This window comes from Peromyscus leucopus, unplaced genomic scaffold, assembly GCF_004664715.2.
Source record: "Peromyscus leucopus breed LL Stock unplaced genomic scaffold, UCI_PerLeu_2.1 scaffold_1400, whole genome shotgun sequence".
NCBI lineage: Eukaryota > Metazoa > Chordata > Mammalia > Rodentia > Cricetidae > Peromyscus > Peromyscus leucopus.
This window is the reverse complement of record NW_023504557.1, coordinates 1-19,880: the sequence shown is the minus strand read 5'-3', so window position 1 is coordinate 19,880 and position 19,880 is coordinate 1. Positions and strand designations below refer to the sequence as shown.

The following is a 19,880-nucleotide window of genomic DNA, read 5'->3' as shown; positions in this document are numbered from 1 at the left end:
TTAAGGCTGTTTACCCATAGCTCAGTCTTCTGAGAAACTGGAAACCTGGACACCTACTCTTCTCTGGTCCTAAAGAAACACCTAATCTCTTCTCCTTTAGTGATTTTTTTCTGCTTCCTTCCTGTTGACATTCCTAGTTTCACACCCTATACCCATATCTATCTCTCTCTCTCTCTCTCTCTCTCTCTCTCTCTCTCTCTCTCTCTCTCTCTCTCTTTCTCTCTCTCTCTCCCTCTCACACACACACACACACACACACATACACACACACACACACACTCTTCCATAAAAGCTAAAATGTAAGATCTGCATGTAAGAGAAGACATGTGGTATTTATCTTTCTGAGCACGTTATAAATGACTTTATACTTTGACCTTGACAAAATTACTATCAAATAAAACAGAAATTTCCAAAACAAGTAACAAAAATCTTAAATTATTCTGCACATTGAATCATGGTTAATGTAATCACAAATACATTAAGTTCCAGTTTACTACATTTTTTTCTCAATTCTGTTTTATTTTTCAAGGGCAAGGGCTTTAGGAGTCACTGGTACTGCTGGTAATGTGGGGGCAGCCCTGGCTCCCGTTTTAATGACCCTCACGATATACTCTGCCTCTTTACCCTGGATCATCTATGGAGTCATCTCCATCCTTGCTGGCTTTGTTCCTCTTCTCCTTCCTGAGACCAAGAATAAGCCTCTGCCTGACTCCATCCAAGATGTGGAAAATGAGTGAGTAACAACTCTACCTCCCACTTGAGGGGACTTGTATGTCAATGGTCTATGATGTAAAAAGCAAAATAGCATTCAAACCATCTCTCTTCCAAGGAATCAGGCATTTGGGCTTTTTCCCACGTGGTCCTTGAGTTTGGTATAAGAGTCTATCCTGTATTGCAGCATAAGGTAGATATAAATGGGGTTGGATTTCTCTAGACACAAAGACCAGCTCTACTAGGTGTACTAGATTTATTGATAAATAGGCAAATTGATGTCTTCTGCCCACTATGCCTTTATGTAAAACACATAAAGCATATGTGTTAAAGTGTTGCATGTGTAATGTATATATGTATGCAAAGGTCAGAGAAGGGCATTAGATGTTAAACTCATTCTTTTCCCATTCTGAGGATTCCATCAATGAACCAGGAGCTGGGATGGAGCCCAAAGGGTACCACAATACTGCAATTAGAAGCATTTGTGTCCTTGCCCAGCTTTTTACACAAGTTCCTAGGATTTGGACTCAGGACCTGCTTCTTTTGCAGAAAATACTCAATGCACTGAACTTACCCATTCAACCATGAAACAGATGTTCTTGCCTATATTTCACAAGTATGCACAAATACAAATGGCATTTCATCCTTAAGAATCAGAATCATCTGTCAGCCCAGTGAGTGCTGTCAAGTTGTTTGAAACTGACAGTTTCTGGAGGCTTAGGGGTCTGCCATGATCACTCAGTAACTTAGAGGAAATAGAACCAGACAGAGGTGACAGTGAGTTTTTGCTGTGAGATTCAGATCATCTTGGTTTCATTAAGTATGAAAAGTTCACAACAGAAAGAATGACAAGGTCAATAATGAGATTAAACAAAAAGAATGAGCAGGATTTTTAAATGTGGGTGTATTTCCTGTGCTATTTTTCCTTCAAACCACCTTGGAAAATGTTATGACCACCAAGGTAGTAAGTATCAAAGCTGACTCTTTCTTTTTTTTTTTTTTTTTTTTTGGTTTTTCGAGACAGGGTTTCTCTGTGTAGCTTTGTGCCTTTCCTGGACCTGGCTTTGGAGACCAGGCTGGCCTCGAACTCACAGAGATCCACCTGCCTCTGCCTCCCGAGTGCTGGTATTAAAGGCGTGCGCCACCACCGCCCGGCTCAAAGCTGACTCTTAGAGATTACTAGGGAGGAGTTGGTTTTATTTCCCCAGATTTACTTAAATCCTTTGGTAGGAATCTTAGACTTTTCAAAAGATGATGGGTGAAGGATGAGATTGTTCTTATGAATTCAGGATATAACTTTATTCTCTGTGTCCTTTCAGGTTCGTTTACATGTTGATGGTATTTGTTGTGTGTGTTCTAGGTGGAAAGGTTCAAGGCATACAAATGAGGAAGGTGCCATCATCAAAGTGACACCGTTTTAAGGAACTCTGAGAATTGCCTCTGGTTGAATAGCAGGTTAAGGAAAAAAGTCACTCAGAATGTGCTGTCCCAGGAATATTCCTAGCTATTAGCAAATTTTTCAATAAATGCTGATGCAAATATGGATTGTATTTTATACCATTTTACTAAATTATTATACATAAAACACCTATAATTATTCACAGTAAGAAATGTGGAGATGACACACAAGTGCCTGCCCTTGTCCCACAGATTGGGGCAGCAGATGCCACTACAATGAACAAATGTGTGATGGAGACATGGGAAAGACAGAGTATGTGGTAGAATGGGAGAGAAAGAGAAGTACAGCAGTTCATGTGCTGTGGATAGAGGTGGAGGTTCAAAGGCTGTGAGGAACAGACCGATATGAGGAGCCTTTACTGCCTCTTGAAGCCATGTTGATGTCCTGGGGCCCTACTGTTAGCTGGGACCACACTGATTGAGTGGCCTGTGCTGCCACCTGAGGCCATGGGGATGTCTGGGCCAGGACTGTCAACAAAGGCCATGTCCGGGTCCATGGCCCTGTCACAGCTGGGGTCTGTGTGGATGTCCATGGCCCATGTTGCCACAGAGAACCACTCAGATATCTGTGGTCTGGACTGTTGCTTGATGCCATTCAGATATCTGGGGGCCCTACAGTCAACAGGGGCCAAATTAATCTGAGTGTCCAGTGCTGCCTCCTGTGGTCATGGTGATGTCCTGGTCCAGGCTGCTGCTAAGGTCCATGTCTGGGTCCAAGGACTTACTGCAGCTTGAGTCTGTGTTGATTCCATGGCCTGAGTTACCACCAAAGATCATACAGTACTCCATGGTCTGTGCTGCCACCTGAAGCCATGTTTACATCCAGGAAAAGCTGCTACCGAGCGCCATGTTTGGGTCTGTGGCCCTACATTGCTGGGGTCTATGTTGATAACTGAGGCCTGGGCTGCCATCAGGGATCATTTGGATGACTGTTGTCAAGTCTCCCATGAGGATGTCTGGGCCTGGGGTGCAACTGAGAACCATGGGTCCATGGTCCTACTTTAGCCAGAGTCTGTGTAGATGTCCATGGCATGTGATACCACCAAAAGCTGCGTGGACATACACCAGTCCATAGTCTCTGCTGCCACCTGAAGCCATGTTGATGTCCTGGTACCATGCTTATCTGACTCCACCCTTCACTGGATACACGAGATCTGGTTTGACCCTATGCAGCTGCAGTACTCAGGAGAGCTGGCCTCGCCCCTTGCCTGGGCCATGTGGGAGAGCTGGCCCTGATGGCATGAGTTTGGAGAGCTAGCCCCAACCCCTGTATGCCCTATTGTGACTTAGACTTGGAACAGATGCCACCGATGGCTGATGTGAGAACAGGTCTTTAGAGTACAAAACTGTCCCCACCCCTTCCCAGATGCAGCACTCAGGAGATCAAGCCCCACTCCTCACTGGGCAGCACTGTAGAACTGGACTTGGTGGTATAGGTACCAGTGAGCCAGCTCTGAGTGTATAAATTTGGGAGAGCTGGTATCAAGGCAGTGTGGGAAACTTGGCCTGAAAGGCATGAGGGCTAGGAAGCTCTGAACTACTTTCTGCCTTAGCATATGTGAGAACACTATGAGAATGCTAGAATAGAGATAATATGGAGAATGTATTCAGCCCTAAAACTTATACACTCCTTCACTGCTGATAATGCTATGCAGCAGGAGTGAAAGCTATTTGACATTAAACTGCAGAATAATAATAAAAAAAACAATAAGAATTAGACCTGAAATCAGAGATGGATGAAGACAAGGACCCAAGAAGAGTTGGACAGGGGAGTAAGAGGTAGATTTGATAAAAAATTATATATAAAAGAAAAAGTGTAATATTAAAAGACAAACTAATAGAAAAATCTCCCATTACACATTTTTAAAGTTACCTCTAAATTTCAAATTTTAGCTATGTATCTTTTAGGGCAAATTTTGATAAATTCAAAGTACTCTCTTTGTGCAAACCATATATGCACAAATTTCACTTACTATGTATTATAAGATGAAATTTGCCCCATCAATGACAGTTTTACGTTAAAATCTTACTCCTATTACTGACGAAATGGGACTTTATTTGTAAGTAGAGATTTATGTTTATAATTTAGTCAAAATGAAATCATCACTGTAGGATTTAATCCATTAGAATGGCATTGTGTGAGATAATTTAGAAGGAGATGCATCACAAAGAAGGACTCTGTGAGGACAAAGGTAAAGGACACCATGGACAATCAATGAAGGAGGCCTGGAAAGGAATGCTTTCAGCAAGAGCCAAGCGAGGCTGCATCTTTTTTAAAAAAAAAAAAAAATTTATTTTATTTTATTTTTCAATATAATTTAGTTCTACATATCAGCCACAGATTCCCTTGTTCTCCCTCCTCCCCCCCCCCTCTCCTTCCCACCATCCCACCCCCTATTCCCATCTCCTCCAGGGCAAAGACTCCCCGAGGATTGAGATCAACCTGATAGAATCAGTCCAGGCAGTTTCAGTCCCCTCCTCCCAGACTGAGCCAAGCATCCCTGCATAAGCCCCAGGTTTCAAACAGCCAACTCATGCACTGAGCACAGGACCTGGTCCCACTGCCTGGATGCCTCCCAAACAGCCAATCAACTGTCTCACCTATTCAAAGGGCCTGATCCAGTTGGGGGCCCCTCAGCCATTGGTTTATAGTTCATGTGTTTCCATTCGTTTGGCTATTTGTCCCTGTGCTTTATCCAACCTTGGTTTTAACAATTCTCGCTCATATAAACCCTCTTCTTTCTCGCCAACTGGACTCCAGGATCTCCACCCAGGGCCTGGCTGTGGATTTCTGCATCCAGTTCCCTCAGTCATTGGATGGGGTTTCTAGCACGACAATTAGGGTGTTTGGCCATCCTATCACCAGAGTAGGTCATTTCCGGCTGTCTCTTGACCATTGTCAGCAGTCTTTTGTGGGGGTATCTTTGTGGATTTCTGTGGGCCTCTCTAGCACTTTGCTTCTTCCTATTCTCATGTGGTCTTCATTTACCATGGTCTCCTATTTCTTGTTCTCCCTCTCTGTTCTTGATCCAGCTGGGATCTCCCGCTCCCCTAAACTCTTTCCCTCGACACGAGGCTGCATCTTGATTCCCAATTTTTACCCCACAGAACTATGAGAAAGCAGACTTCTGTCATTTAACCTAAGAGAAACTAGACTGAGAAACAATTTTTTCCATTGTTTATGGAGAAAATAACTTAACTCCTTTTTTTGCATAGTTTTTGTCCATATTTTTAACATACTTTATGGGAAAAATAAAAATGCCTATGACCTAACTTAAAACATATTTAAATTTATCAAAAGATTATTAATAGTCCTTAAGTCTCTTTACTTTGGTTGTGTTGAAAAGAAAATGTACAAGGTGATAAATGGAAAACATACACACACACACACAGAGAGAGAGAGAGAGAGAGAGAGAGAGAGAGAGAGAGAGAGAGAGAGAGAGTCTTAGTATTCTATTGCTAGGAAGAGATACCATGACCATGGCAACTCTTATAAAAAGAAACCATTTAATTGGGGCTTGCTTACAGTTTCATAGGTTTAGTCAATTATGCTGATGGTGGGGAGCATGGTGGCACCTAGGGAGACATAGTATCTGAAAGTAATACATTCATATCCATAGGCAGCAGGTAGAGCAAAAAGCCTCTACACCTGGCTAGGGATTTTGAAATGTCAAAGCCTGCCCCCAGAGAAGTATTTCCTTCAATAAGGCCACACCTACTCCAGCAAGGCTACATGTCTTAATCTTGTCAAGTAGTGCCACTCCCTATGATACTATTAGGGCCATTTTCATTCAAACTATCACAAGTGTGTGTGTGTGTGTGTGTGTGTGTGTGTGTGTGTGTGTGTGTGTGTGTTTCCTACAAATGAAATATATATGTTTGAAAATGTTTAACATTTTTAAAGGAATCAGCCCAGGCCTCTTTCATCCATTGCATTGTACTCAAGTAGTGCATCATGGAGGACAAGTTGGAGTATAGCTAATTTCCTAACTTCTCAATGGTCATTAATTAAGAAAAAAGAAATGAGATTTCTAGTAATTTCTTAAAGACTACTACATCAGGCATCTAACACCCTGGAAAACAGAGAAGGCACTAACTACACTTTGTGGGGGGAAAAGCAAAACAAAAATCTAGTGAAACTGGAAAGAGATTTGTAAGGAATAAGAAGGTCTGGCAGAAGGGGTAGGAAGTAAGAGGGGACCCAGAGGTAGAATAACTAGAATACATTATGTCAAAGAATGAAATCTATCACTAAAAGCTTAAATTGGTTCAAGTAGAAGATGAAATACATGCATTTGAAAGTCAAAAACTTAAGAATTATTCAATTTAGTACATTTCAAATCCACTTGAACATTTAACTCTTGGGATTACAACTTACTTAAAATATTCTGTGAATGAAATTAAAACTGGATGCTGATATATCACTATTGGCCATCATAGGCTGTCTTTGTAAGAGATGGTGCATAACTGCACTGGCTAATTTTATGCCAACTTGACCCAATCTAGGGTCATCAGAGAATGGGGACCCTCAATTGTGAAAGTTCCTCCATAAGATCTGACTGTAAACAAGCCTATTAAACATTTTCTTTTTTTCTTATTTTTTTTTTACTCATTTAACATATCAAACTCAAATTCCCTCTCATCCCTCCTGCTAAAACATTTTCTTAATTAGAGTTTGTTGTGGGAGGGACCATCCCATAGGGGGTGGGACCATCCCTAAGCTGGTGCTCTTGGTTTCTATAAGGTATCAGTCTAGGCAAGCCATGGTTGAGCAGGCCAGTGAGCAGAACATCTCCATGGCCTCTGCTTCAGATCCTAACTGCAGGTTCCTGCTCTGCTTGAATTCTTGCTCTTGCCACTTTTGGGGATGAACTGTTAAATGGAACTGTGAGTGAAATGAAAGATTTCTTCCCCAAGTTACTTTTGGTCATGCTGTTTCATCACAGCAGTAGTAAGCCTAACTAGGACAATGACCGTCTAATAAATAGTAAATATGACCCCTAACAACATACATTTATTTCTTCCAGAAAGTATCATTAACCAAATAGTACATGAGCAAAAGAACCTTTTCAATCTTTTTTACATTATAAAGAGGAGATTAAATGATCACCCAGAGAAAATGTACTATTTCTTGTGGTAATATTTTATCTGTGTGCGCCAATAAAGCTAATCTGAGGATCAAAGGAAAAAGACAGCCACTACAGTAAATGTAGAATTCAGGATATGGTAGCACATGCCTTTAATTCTAGCATTCAGGAGGCAGAGATCCATCTGGATCTCTGTGAGTTCAAGGCCACACTGGGAACAGAAGCAGGCATGGTGGCACATGCCTTTAATCCCAGCACTAACCATAGAGGTCTGGAGGTCTGTACAAACAGACAGGAAGTGATGTAGCTGAGTGGAGAGAGGAAGTGAGATGACAGAACAGAAAGGCATATAAGTTTGGTTATACAGGAAGCAGATCTCTTTGGAGCCTGAGGAATCAGCAAGACGAGGTTGGCTATGGCTTGTCCTTCTTTTGATCTCTCAGTTTTAAACCCAGTATGTGGCTCTGGGTTTTTTTTAATTAATAAGACCATTTAGCAATTTGTCTTATAGTTCTTAAATACTTATTCTACCTAACTCCTTTTTGTTTAATTTGGAAGTCAAACACCATGTTATGCTAAAATCTATGTTACCCTTGAACCTGTAGGCCATCAGAACCTCTCAAGGCCGAGTGAAGATGCTGCCTGATACATTCAATACTTGAAGAGTAACTTTCAAGATAGGTCACTCATCACTTGGCAGCCAGCAAGCATTCTGGTGCTATGTTACAATAAACCATAACTGTTCATCTCATGGTAGCCTCTCTGTGGTGTTGAGGGTTGTATGTAATCCCAAACAGCAAGTGGAACTAACAGGTAATAAGCATAGCTTTTCTATGACCTAGTATTCTGCAGAGTTTTGTGTCAACTTGACACAATCTAAATTCATCTGAGAGGAAGGAACCTCAATTGAAAAAAAAATGACTCCATAAGATCAGCATGCATACAGGGAAGTCTGTAGGACATTTCTATAACTAGTGATTGATGGGGGAGGGCCCTGCCACTGTGACTGAGGATACCCCTGGTCTGGTGGTCTTGGGTTCCATAAGAAAGCAGGCTGAGCAAACTACAAGGAGCAAGCCAGCAAGCAGCACTCATCCACAGCCTTTTGCATTGGTTTCTGCCTCCAGGTTTCCATCCAGTTGTGAGTTTTTGCTTTGGGTTCCCTCAGAGGACTGTCATTCATGTAAGCCAAGTAAACCTTTCCCCCCACCAAAGTCGTTCTGGTCATGGTGTTTCATCACAGCAATTATAACTTTATCTGACACACCTACTGTCAGAGACAAGCATGTCATTACTGACTTGTTCCACTCACCAAAATTTAGACATTCTGGCTTCATAAATATATATGGACATGAGTCTGTGTCTTGGTACAAGGGATGATAACTTATGGACATATTTTCTATCCAGCACAAAATTAATCCCCTCTTGCCGATAACTAAGTTACAGATTTCTGCTACATGTAAACTCCACCTATCTTCCTCAAAATAACCAAATCTTTATTCTTTTATACCAGCAGGTGAAAACACACAATGTAGCCATGTGTATCAGCTCAAGGAGCTAGTCACATAGTCACCAGGGTTTGGCATGCTTTTATCCTAGGTGACCTATAAGCTTATATTTTGAATACTTGTCCCCCAGCTAGTTGCACAATTCTAAAGTTTGTGACAAAACTGTCAAAAATAGATCATAAAGGCAGGCCTTTGTAGGGCATAGTCCATCTCTTTGTGCATTCTGTGTTTTCTGAAATGACAGATTTTTTTTATCAGTTTCTTCAAGGCTCCTCTCACTCATGTTGAACTTCATCAACCTACTCCTGAATGACCAGTTAAAAAGCTACTGTCACATTTATCAGAGTTTAATATAATGTCATCTGACTGCAGGGACCAAAGTCTATATTACTCATTCACTGGCACCAAAGAAACCACTTGACACCTAGTCAACTTTTGGTTTTTTTTGTTTGTTTGTTTTTTTGTTTTTTTTTTTGTGAGACAGGGTTTCTCTGTGTAGCTTTGCGCCTCTCCTGGGACTCACTTTGTAGTCCAGGCTGGCCTCGAACTCACAGAGATCCGCCTGGCTCTGCCTCCCAAGTGCTGGGATTAAAGGCATGCGCCACCACCGCCCGGCGACACCTAGTCAACTTTTAACAACAATCTCTCATCACAAATAGTTTCTGAAGGTTTACCATTCTGTTGCAACCTAGAATCTTTGACTTATGTTCTTGTATGTGGTAGGACTCAAAATGATAGCAGTAGATACAGTAGTGAAAAGACTTGACCAGGCATATGTTTATCTTTAAGATGATGATGTGCTGGCATAGGACTTGATTTATCATGGGAATCTGCAGAAATTTGCATTTACTCTATGGTGTATAGACACTCACCTTGAGTGACCTCAGAGAGAAATGCCAAAACAAATGGCCATATTGTCTGTTTGTTGTGTGAGGTCTAAATCATAAGTCATCACTTCTATGGGATAGGGGTTGTTAGTTAATATGTGTCTTTATGAATGGCAAATAGAAAAGATAGGAAAATCATTCTCTAATTCTTAAAGATGTGATTATCAGAGAACTCAGGGGAACTTTTCACTGAACAAAAATTACACCACAATTTAACTTTCTTCTCATAATAATACTGAGACACATAAGTGTTGGTCCTATATACACCTCCTACAAAATCTCTGCACGCAAGATCTACCTTAAACCCTCTTTCCCATGTTGTGGGAGCACAGTCCAAGAATGGATTCATGTGAGATTCTGAGTGCTTATGAGAAAATTCCAAGAAACCAAGACAAGATTCTTGTGATCTCAGTTTCTTCAAATATACAGCATTGTCCTTGAAATGTGTTGTTGTGTCCTTCCCAGGAGTAGTGAATAGGAGCTAGTTATCTCAGATTATTCAATGCAACTGGCTATTGTCACTTGTTTCTGTGCCTCTAAGGAAAAAACGTGGTGTTGCCCAGTGCAGCTTGTCTGCCATGTGTGGCTCACTGACGCGTGTGGCTTGCCCTTGTGATCGGGCTCTTTACTCATTTGAACCGTCTAACCCTCAGAGTATAAATTGGTACTCTGAATAACATTGGCTATTGTATGAGATTTTAGTCTGCCTCATTTATCAACTCCATTCCCCCAGGTCTCACTGCCTCCAGAGTGGTAAACGTCTGGAATCACAAATCAGGGACCTGGAGTGGGCTAGGAGATAAGAGTGGAGATGCTCACAGAAGGAGGTGAGTGAGAACAGTGGGGAAGAAACCAGGGAAGCTTTGCCTTGTGTTGATCTTGTGCACCATTTCTTAAAGTAAGGAGGAGCACATGGATTAAAATCACAACTTTCGGATTGCTTGCAAATTGTTTATGATTACAACCCCTGGTTTCCAGAAAAAAGGAACTATGGAACTTGTAATGAAAAGTATTGGAGAGAGTCTGAAAGAGTGTTGGAAAGTTAATCATAAGTAAGAGATGACTAATTTCTGACTGAATATAAACTTGAAGATCAAATCTTAAAACTGGGAAAGGAGCCGGGCAGTAGTGGCCCTTGCCTTTAATCCCAACACTCAGGAGGCAGAGTAAGACAGATCACTGTGAGTTCGAGGCCAGCATGGTCTACAGAGCGATATCCAGGACAGGCAACAAAACTACACAGAGAAACCCTGTCTCAAAAAAAAACTTAAAAAAAAAAACTGATACACAAGGCAAAAGATGATTTTTTTTTCCCAGTCAGGCAAAATTAAAAGTATACATAGTGCATTACTGATAATTGTGCTGGTGACAACTCCCTCAATCCTTTATTCGAACCTCCTTCATATAAGTAACCTCCCTGCCCAAAAATGACCCTGAAGCATGGGATGAAAATTTGATAATCAGCCCAAGCTCAAATTCTCTCCACTTTGATGAGGACTTAGGAATATTCAATGGTGAGGTGGGAAAGATAGAGGAATGGAGCAGTGAGTGAGCAGTGGAGAGAGGCAGAACTGGAGACACAATGTCATTGACTGGTGTGAGAGAAGGCTATGGTGCACAGGGGAACATCTCATTGTTGACTAGTTCCTACATGGTGGTAAGCAGCAGGCTGGAGCTTGCACTCCAATGGAGCCCTCAAACACACTGCCCAGATACATGATCACCCTGGTTCTGAGCAGCAACGGCATTTCCAAGATGAAGAACAGTTCATTTTCTGGATTGGACTTTCTCAAAAGACCTCTACAGTCTGTCATGTCTTTCGAAGCTACTTTGATACCCATGACCCACAGCCCAAGGCTGTGTTGAAGCTCAAGATTCATGTGGATATCTGTGGCCCTACAGTAGCCAGGAGCCACGTTGATGTCCCGGGCCCGAGTTACTACCAAAGTCCATACAGATGTCCTCTGTCTGTCTGCTGACTGAGGTTATGATGATGTTGGCAGTACTTACACTAGGGGACATGCTGATGTGAGTTGCCTGTGCAGTCCCTGAGGCCATCTTGACATCTGTGGTCATGTTGCCATGAGGGCCATGTCTTGGTATTGATCCTGCTGCAGCCAGGGTCTGCCTTGAGCCCTGTGGCTAGTATTGCCACTGAGGGACAGGTGTTGTCTGTGGCATGTACTGCTACCTAAACCCATATTGATATCTGTGTCCTGTGTTACCTTCGTGGGCCATACAGATGTCTGTGAAATTCCATCCATCTGAAGCCATGTTGATTCCCTGGGCTGTGCTGATGCTGGGGCCATTTGGGTCTGGTTAGCTGCACTGCCACCTGAGGCCATGTTGATGTCCTTGTCCTGTATGGCTAACAGAGGCTCTGATGGTGTCCATGGCATGTGTAGCAGCATATGGCTGTGTTGATGTCTGTGGTCTGTACTACCACCAGAGACCATGCTGAGGTCCATGGTCCCTACTGCTGCTGGAGATCGTGTAGAGGTCCATGGTCTGAGCTGTCTCCAGAAACTATGTGTAAGTCCATGATCTCCTGCTGACTCTATAGGGCAAGAAAGCTACTTTTGCCAGGATATTGAAGACTGCAAACTCACAGTGAGAAAGAGGAACATAGAAGGCTTCTGTGACAACTCCTATCCTTATCCCACAGCACCCCCTGTAGAGAGGTCGCAGTTTAGATAGGAAGTCACCAAATAGGACTCTTAAAATTGTAATAATGCTGAAGTACAGCTTTCCATAATTGATGGCTTCTGATAAAGGTGCAGGTGGGGAAGGACCCAGTTTTCTTAAGGGGCTGACAACCAGGAGTTTGAACATGCACAGTGAGTATATGTGTAATACAAATTGGCCTTGTTTTTGTTTGTTTGCTTGCTTTTTTTTCCCTTTTTATCCTTTTTTAGGAGGGTGAGGAGGGATATAACAAGGGTGATGGGGTAGACCTGGGAGGACTGGGAAGTGTGTGCACTCAGAGGATTTATGGTGTTAAATTCCCAAATAATCATTGCAGAATATTTGTTTACACTGTGTGAAGATGTTTCACTGTGACTGGATTAATAAGGAGTTGAATGTCCAATAGCTAGGCAGAATGGAATAGGTGAGACTTCCAGGCAGACAGAGGATCTCAGGATGAATCTAGCTTTACAAGAAATTTCAGTGAGACACTGAAGAAGTTGGACATATGATATAGAGGAGAGGTAATTGAGTCATGTGGCAAAACAGAGGTTATTAGAAACAGCTTAATTTGAGTTATAAAAGATAGTTGGGAATGAGCCTAAGCTAAGGTGCAGCTGAAGGCTTCCTTTGTCCCACCTGGCCCATGATCAGGACAAATATCTCCCACCTGCCAGTCCTGCAGCTGCTTGGTCTCAAGTAAACACACAGAGGCTTATATTAATTAAAACTGTTTGGCCTAATGGCTCAGGCTTCTTGCTAGCTAGATCTTACACTTAAATTAACTTATATTTCTTATTTATGTTTAGCTATAGGGTTTGGTACCTTTTCCCAGTTCTGCTTTCATGACTTATTTATTATGGTGGTGGTGGCTGCAGCAGTTGGCAGTGTCTCCTGACTCCGTGTTCCACTTTCCAGAATTGTCCTCCCTCTTTGTCCTGCCAATACTTTCTGCCTGGCTAGTGGCCAATCAGCATTTTATTTGTCAATCAATCAGAGCAACACACTCACAGCATACAGACATCTCCAGCACTAAGTCCAAGCTTTTGTAATTAATAATAAGTCTCTGTGTTGTTATTTGTGAGAAAAGTCTGAGTATGATCAATAAAAATATTAGAAAAAAAGATGGCAAAGCTCCAGCTAAAGGACAAAAGGAGATATTGAACATATGATCAGAAGTCAAGTCTGTCTACCTGTGGCCAGGCAAGGCCCTAGGCACCAAGGGAGAAGCTAATCTCCTTAACAAACAGAGTCCTATGCCACCTGAGAATATCTTTCTGGTAATGATAGCTGCTTTGACCTTTGTCTGCTGGGAAAGCCCCTGAGCACACATACCGGTCTTATGTTCTTCATCCTCCTTTGCTTCAACTTGTACATTGGATAGATCCAGCTCATGTTACCTTTACTACTCTGTGCTTATGACTGGACCTTGGGACATCTGAAGTAAGGATTGCATTTAATTTTTCCTTGGGATTTGAATCACATCCTATTTACATAGAACATCATACTAATTGTGTTCTTTTTAAATGGCAAATAGTGGCTTATGTTCTGTAAGATAACAGAACTACTAATCATATGGGTCTCATTTCAAGTTAGTCTCCAGATTTTTCTGATCAAAATGATAATGTAACCAATATTACTGAACTTAGTCTATATACCTGATCCTGATGGCAGAGTATTACACACAATGCTTTCATTGTTTCAACATTATTTATTGGTGAAATTATTAAGGCCACTCCACTTAGCTAAAAGGAAGATTTATTTAGTGGGTAACTTACAAAAAGGGAAAGGTAGGTCGCAGGTTCTGGGGAAGGTGTATCACAATCTAGCGGTGTTCTCTGGAGCTCTGCTCAGTCCACCTCCACCGTTCAGGGTCCCTGCACAGAGAGAGCACTTGCCCATCCAGCTCTCAGGTCTCCAGGTGCCTCTGCTGGCCCCACCTCGTAGGCGTGACAGTTGCCAGAGTCTCAATGGGGGGTGGAACTTCCAGATGCAAGCGGGAATGGCTCCCCACTACAATTATTAATTATGTTTGCAATTTTTTCTTATACAAAACTCATATATCAAATGATAATTAAATTAATCTGCAAAATTTCAAATCAAAACCATTCTTGATATCCTGCATATAAAAATTAGTAAGGGAGAATTGTCAGAACACAGTCTAAGAATGGAGTCATGTGAGGAGATTTCTGAGTGCTTGTAAGACAATTCCAAGAAACCAAGACAAGTATATTGTGACCTAAGTTTTTCCAAACACAGAATTGTTCTTGGATTATGATTTCATATCCCTCCCAGGTGTAGTGTATAGGACTGAGTTTACTTTGGATTATTCATTACAACTGGCTATTGTTATTTGTTTATATGCCTCTGTGGACAATCATGTTTCTGCCACATGCAGCTTGTCTACCCTGCATGGTTTCTCTGTCACATGCTGTTTGCCCAAATTGATTGTACACTTTGCTCATTTGACCTCTCTTGTCCCTCAGAATATAAATTGTCTAATGGTCTGGATAAAGTTGACTTTATTAATGAGACTTCAGTCCACCTCATTTCAGTTCCATTCTCCCAGATCCTACCACCTCTACTGTGAGGCATTTACCCACCACCCCCACAGTTCCCCAGAGTTTTCTTGAGTGCGAGCAGCAGGAAATATTAGATAGAAGGATTTATAGTGGAGAATCTTGTGGAGATAAACAGATAAAAAAAATAAAGGATAGCCTCGAGAGGGCCTGGAACCTTTTCCAACGGGCCCTGACTTTCTCTGCCCCAGGGGATTTATAGAGACGCCAAAGCGTGGAGCAAAAGACCTCTTCCCCCAGCACAGCCAAGTGCAGACCATCTCAGACACCTGCACTCAGGCCCGTGGTCCTGATCATCCTCCAATCGGACCTGCTGGGTAAAGCCACAAGGAACCCGAGAACGGGCTCCCACACTCTACCATGGTAAAGAAGAGGTAAATGAACCAAAGAACCTGTGGTGTGGATACATAAAACACATTAGTCCTATGAGCTAAATGTATGGAATACTACTAAATGCAAGAGTGCATGCACACAAACAATATAAGGAAAGGATAATGAGGATTCTGAAATCTGTCACCCCAATATGATGAAGTAGGTCAACCTCCAAACAGGGCAACTCTCCAAATATGAAAATGACAAACGCCATAAAACATGATATACTCAGAAATAGATAGCCAAGAATAAGAAGTTGGGTGGCTCAGAGACCTAGGATAGAACCAAATATTACTGACAAAAAATAAGGCACAAAATGATTCCTAGTAACATTCTGTTGTACTCACAGATCAGTGCCTAGCCCAATGGTAATCAGAGAGGCTTCTTACAGCAGCTGATGGAAGTAAATGCAGAAACTCACAGACAAATATTAGGTAGAGCTTGTAGAACCTGCAGAAGAGGTGGAAGAAAGAGGTTTGGAGTCAGAGGGGTCAAGGACACCAGGAGAACACAGCCCACAGAATCAATTAAGCAGGGCTCATAGGGGTTCATAGTGACTGGAGTGGCAACCACAGAGCCTGCATGGGTCTGCACCAGGCATTTATGCTGTGGCTGTGTAGCTTGGGGTTGTTGTTGGACTCCTAACAAAGAGAGACAGGGGGTTTCTACTCTTTTGCGTTTTCATTGGACCTTTTCTCTCCTAATGGGTTACCTCATCAAACCTTAATATGAGGGTTAATGCCTAGTCCTATTGTATCTCCTTATACTGTCTTTCATTCCTATAAATATTCCATTGATTTCACTGGGAGGCCTCCTCTTTTAAGAAGGAAACAAAGGAGCTGTGGATCTATGGGAAAGGGAAGGTGGGAGTGAATTGGGAGAAGGGGATAGAATGGAGGCTGTAGTCAGGATGTATTATATGTGAGAAGAATAAATTTTAAAACATAAGTTCCGTTGAAACAAAGAAGAATTCCCCTGTAATTATTACGGAAATATGACAATAGCAAATAACTCAGTGACTAGCCACAAGACAAAATACTATGCCTCGACCCTTTAACAATTATTGGACACTGAGCTCGTGATGATACTAAAATACAGTAACACAGCACTCAAGGGAAAAAATTTTGTTGTAAATACATTGTGGAAATAAAGAATGCAAAATGATATTACAAGGCTTTGTTTACATTAGATCATAGCTTCCTCAGATTTTAAAAGGATTATTCAGCCAGTTCCTGTGTTTATAACAAGATTCAACATGGACCTAAATTTAATGTCTGGGCCAATAAAGCCAGAACTCTTAAATCAATGGGAGAGAGCCAAAGGAATAATGATGAACTAATGACCACATCTGGTCAAGATAGCATAGCAAAGTTAAGACTACATTTCTGATCATTATGACAGGATATCCCATGCTTAACTGGCCTACAATACACCAAGACAAGGAGTCCACATTATGTCTTTACTCAATTCATTAGACTCTTTTATGAAAAAGGAAGGAATTGACTATTAACTTACACAGTGAACTTGAGTTTACTAAATCTTTCAATAGATTTTTGTTTTTGTTTCTGTTTTTGTGTGTTTTTATTTTGTTTTATAATTTTTTATTTAAAAAGACATTTTTTTCCTCTTACATACTAACCCTTGTTTCCACTCCCTCCTCTTCTCCTGATCCTCCCCACAAGCCTCCATCCTACCCCCATCTCCTCCTCATAGAGCAGAAGGCCTCCCTAGGGGAGTCAATAGAGGATGTCATGCCAAGTTGAGGCCAGACCAAGTCCTTCTCCCCTACATCAATGCTGAGTAAGCCAGTTGTAGGTGCAGGGAATCAGTCAGGGCCTCTAGAAGAGCAACCAGTGATTAACAACTTTAGCATCTCTCCAGCCCCCATTCAGGGATTTTTCACTTTTGATTTTTGTATGATTGGTTTGTTTTGTTTTGTTTTTGAGAGAGAAAAATCATGAAGTTGTGTGGGTTGGAAGGGGAGCCGGATCTTGGAGGTTGTAAGGGGATGAGGAAAAGGCATAATCAATATGTATTATGTGAAAAAATTAAAAAGAAAGCAGGCTCATAGAAGATACCGGTAAGATTAAGTTCATAGTGAAAAAGGGATAAAGAATGCCAAAGAAGTGACATCAAGAGAAAAGAATTTTAGGTCAATGTATATACTGTGTGTTAAAGCTCATTTATGCATCAATGCAAAAACATGACACTCCTCTGAAAGCAGACAAAGAAACACACTGGACCCAAATAGGAATGACAAGAGCTCAAGACTATAGAGTTTGCTTATGCCAAATCCCATGTTCCTATCTGAGTTTCCTGCAGTTTATACTCAAAGATGGAAATTATGAATCAGAACATTTTACATCAGACATACAGGTCACAGAAAAGGGGGAAAAAAATCTCATCTATGGGCCTCGGGTGCTATCAGATGGCATTATAGCCTTTTGGATGTTAGAAAATGAGGTCACTTGGTAGATTCCAAAGACTTTGCCTAGTGGTCACAAAGTCATTTACTCACAAAGAGTGAGGACAGTAAATGGTTATTAGGAGGGTGAGAGATGGCCCAGAGTGATTCAGCTCTGTACCTGCAACATTCCACCCTCTTCACATTATTGAAGTTCTAATCAGTTTATTAGCCATTGTAGTAACAACTTCTTTCCAGGAAATTTCATTCACATGTGTATATATGTATGCCTGTAGGTAGGTAAGTGTGTATATTATACACAGATATTAATTTAAAATAGCAGAATGTACATTATTGTGTGCCTCTCTATTACTCACTGAAATGTAAGAGCTCCAACACTTACCTTTCACTTACTGCATTTCTGAGAATAGAACACAAGTGATCCTCACATTTACTATCTGAATCATCAAACTTCTTTGGGAGCTTTGAACTGGAGCACTTTAAGACCCTGTCTTTTTCCAGCCTCTCACAACTATGAATATGTATACATGGGAATGAATTGATCTAACTCATGTCAGATAGCAAAGGTGGAGAAATGCACCATAATTGTTTTGCATTTACTTTCAGATTCTTTTCATTAACTCTGTTAAACAAATTCAACATAAAGCAAATTACTCCCAAGAAACAAATGAAAAATGCTTCACTATAGTTCCTGGAAATTTGTCTGATGTACCAATGGCTGCATGCCATGGGACAGTTGAATGTGGTGATATTTTAATTGTGCTGAAATGTGTTTTTATTTGTATGGTAATAAATAAAGTTTGCCTGGAAATCAGAGGTCACATAGTGAGGTCACCTAGTGAGCCATAACAGAAGTCAGGGGGTGGTAGCACACACCCTTAATCATGTCATAACAGGGCAGGCAGAGTCTCTGTGTGATCAAGAACACAGCCAAGGGGCTGGAGAGATGGCTCAGAGGTTAAGAGCACCGACTGCTCTTCCAGAGGTCCTGAGTTCAATTCCCAGCAACCACGTGGTGGCTCACAACCATTTGTAATGAGACCAGGCACCCTCTTCTGTGTACATAATAAATAAATCTTAAAAAAAAAAAAAAAAAAGAAAAAAAAGAACACAGCCAAGCATGGTGACATGAGCCTTTAATTCCAGTACCAACCATAGAGACCTAGAGGTCTTTATAGACAGGCAGTGATGAGGATGTCATGTGGCTGGGCTTAGAGCCAATGACAAGGCAGAACAGGAAGGCAATAAAAAATCGGGTTAGATGGGAAGAAGGTCTCTCTGGGGAAGCAACAACGGTGAGGTGGTAAGATAAGGCGAGTTTTGGCTCTTCGCTTGTTGTCCGATCTCTTTGGCTCTACTCTGTATTTGGCTCTTTGTTTCTTGTTTTATAAGATGGTTTAGAAATTCATCTACATTTGGCACCAAATATGGCAAGAATTCATTAAAAAATGGTTGTGGCCCTACAGGCCAGGAGTTACAGGCCGCAGGCATTGCCAGAGCTACAAGTGGTCCGGCTACACACAGCTGGAGATACTTGAGTCCAGATTGCCAACTCACGTGGTCGGAGCTTAAAGGAGCCAGAGGTACAAGTGGATCAGGAGTGAAGTGGCTCAAGCCGGAGCATGTGGCTGGACTTCAGCTTTTAGGGTTTTTTTCTTCTCCTGATAGGTAGTAGGCTCTCTCTCTCTCTCTCTCTCTCTCTCTCTCTCTCTCTCTCTCTCTCTCTCTCTCTCTCTCTCACTCTCTCTCTCTCTCTCTCTCTCTCTCTCTCTCTGGCTCAGACTACAGCCACACTAGGTAGCTGTTTTGAAACTCCCTCGGACTTCTACTGTTCTATGCAGACTTGGTAAGTCAATTAGATAAAAGATGTCTTAAAGAGAGAAATCACTTAAAAGTTAAAATTTTTCCTACAATAAAAAAATGAGAAATATCTTTACAATGGAATGATATTGGTCTTTGTTTGATAAAACATTAGGCAAAGCCGGGCGGTGGTGGCGCACGCCTTTAATACCAGCACTCGGGAGGCAGAGCAGGCGGATCTCTGTGAGTTCGAGGCCAGCCTGGGCTACCAAGTGAGTTCCAGGAAAAGGCGCAAAGCTACACAGAGAAACCCTGTCTCAAAAATCCAAAACAAGAACAACAAAAAAAAATAGGCAATCTAAAAATGG

General features: G+C 41.6%; 1 long non-coding RNA gene across 1 annotated transcript; it reads left to right on the top strand.

The window, feature by feature from the left end:
• Window positions 1-541: 541 nt before the first annotated feature.
• LOC119087140 lies at window positions 542-2,266 on the top strand. The gene is made up of 2 exons (XR_005090581.1): window positions 542-733; window positions 2,072-2,266. It is a non-coding gene; the product is annotated as an uncharacterized LOC119087140 (long non-coding RNA).
• Window positions 2,267-19,880: the final 17,614 nt, after the last annotated feature.